We start from the raw sequence: 2,170 nt of genomic DNA, 5'->3' as shown, positions 1-2,170 counted from the left end.
GCCTGGCTGGACATTCTGCGGTCGGCCTGCTCAGAAACTCTCCTCTCCACCTGGCTGGACATCCTGCGGTCAGTCTGTCTGGAAGCCCTTCGGTTAGATAGTGTGGACAATCTTCGTTCAGAAGTTCTTTGGTCAGTCAGGCCAGACTCCTGGCCATCACTCAGTTCCTGCTCTTCATTGTAAGCCTGGCTAGATGCCTTGCCTTCGGTCTGTTCAGATGATCTTTGGTCAACCTGATCATATGCTGTAAGGTCAGCAGCATAAACACGGTCTGCCTGGCCTGATGTTTCACTCCCATCGCGTTCAGATACTTTGTGGTCAGCTTGACCAAATATGTTGGGTTCAGCCTGGCCAGACACTCTTCTGGCACTTTGGCCAGCTATTCTGTGATCGGTTTGGTCATCTGCCTCCCCTTTGGCCTGGTTCTTCTGGTGGTCTTCTTCCTGGCCATTAGTGTGGTGGGCAGATGAGGGCGCAGCTGTGCTTTCATGTTCCAAGGATTCGGCTGGAGCCTCTTCTGGAGGCTCTTCCATTTTCTGCTGCCCCTGACTCGTGTGGGTTGCCAAGCGCTGTGGGTGGGGCTGGGCTGGGTCGTCTAGGTGACATTCCAGGTGCGTGACATGATTTCCGCGGGCTTTGTTGGGGCCTCCTCCCGGCCAGGCTGTTCTGCCGCCTGGGACGCCTGGCTGAGGGCCTGGCGCCGGCCACGGTCCGGGAAAAAGACGGCCCGTCAGCCCTCGCCGCGGTGTGAACCCGAGCGCCGCGGCGCCCCTTCGTCCTGAGAAGACGCGAGTGCCGCATTCTGGCCACTAGAGCTTCTCCCCCGCCCCCAGGGACTAGGCTTCAGGGCTCCGCATATCGATGCCTTGGTTCCGGAGGTTCAGGGTGATGTGTCTGAAATGAGCCTTCTCAGGCACCGCCCCTCTGATTAGCGCCCCCACCTGCCTTGTTAACAAGTGACCCGGCAGCCAGCAGCGACCGCATGGGGGCCCTTGTGCCCGAGCAGAGGTTACTGTTGCCATCGAATCAAAGTCATGCTTTGTCTGGTACTGCGTTTTGTCTTTAATCACAGCTGTGATGTACAGTAGGATATTAGTATCGGGCACTGTGCTAGTAAATGGTCCTGCTAAATGTCATTCTTCTTTAGACTCTAATCGGTATTGTGACGACATAGCCAAATTAGGTTCTTTTACTTTTTTCAAAAACCATTCTTAAGTACTGGCTTTACAGTTTATCATTTCCCAGTACTGTTTTCAGTAGTACTAGCAAGCGTTCAGTCCTCCTATAGTCACGTTACCAAGGTCATCCGGATCTCTCCTCTCAAAAAGAGCATGTAGAGAGGAGAATTTTGCTCTCCTCCCCAACCCCACCCTTGGCAGTTCGTTCCCGCAGGAGCATCCTCTTCCCTGCCTCAAGCAACAGGTGAGCAGCTCTTTTCTACCCGCTCTGGGAAGAGCTGCAGTGGGAGTGGAAACTCAAGCCCCAAGGTGTCTTCTTGCTGAATTAGACATATGATCTATGGCTGCAACACCAGAGGGGGCAAAGACCCGATGAGAACGGGTTCTAAATCGCACCATCTTGTGGTCTTAGGGGAGAATGGAGACTTAGGAGGAGGAGGCCAAACCAGAGTTCCAGAAAGGAAAGGAGTAAGGAGATAGCAGGGGAGAGATAGCAGAAGGAATATTTAGAAAGTGAAGAATTTGCACTTGATGGTGTTGCTCAGTAGGGTGCAGGTTTTGAGATTTGGCCCTCCCTTTTTGAAATAAACCTTAAGAATGCACTTCAGAATTAGCAGGCTCTCTACTTCCAGGAATAGGACAGTACAGAGACATTTTACTTTGACCCTCCAAAGCTTAGAATCTTTGAGGCAGACCCAGGATCGATGGTGCAATGCCAGATAGCCCTTTAATAGGGATTTAGTTGCATTCAGCAATTAGAGATGAGACTTAAAATCCAAATTCAAATAGTTGTGATCAAGATGTGACAGGGAGAAAGGTTATCCTTGCTTTCTACTTAGGAGCAGAAAGGGGACTCTAAGTACAGTGAAGTGAAATCATTTATATAAAGTGCCTAGAACATAGTAGGTGCTCAAGAAGTGTTTGTTGAATATAAATTTATGAATGATATGCATTATTTATTTTAAGATGCAGAGCACAAATGAACATCGTGT

General features: G+C 50.3%; 1 protein-coding gene across 1 annotated transcript in view; it reads right to left on the bottom strand.

Moving 5' to 3' along the window:
- LOC105806364 (chromosome unknown open reading frame, human C3orf30) overlaps positions 1-2,170 on the bottom strand; it is a 31,195-nt gene that overhangs the window by 5,642 nt on the left and 23,383 nt on the right. The gene's annotated exons all lie outside the window — the stretch shown is intronic.

The sequence above is a fragment of the Propithecus coquereli genome, unplaced genomic scaffold (assembly GCF_000956105.1).
Source record: "Propithecus coquereli isolate 6110/MARCELLA unplaced genomic scaffold, Pcoq_1.0 Scaffold10, whole genome shotgun sequence".
NCBI lineage: Eukaryota > Metazoa > Chordata > Mammalia > Primates > Indriidae > Propithecus > Propithecus coquereli.
The sequence above is the reverse complement of the archived record's forward strand: the minus strand, read 5'-3'. Positions and strand labels throughout refer to the sequence as shown.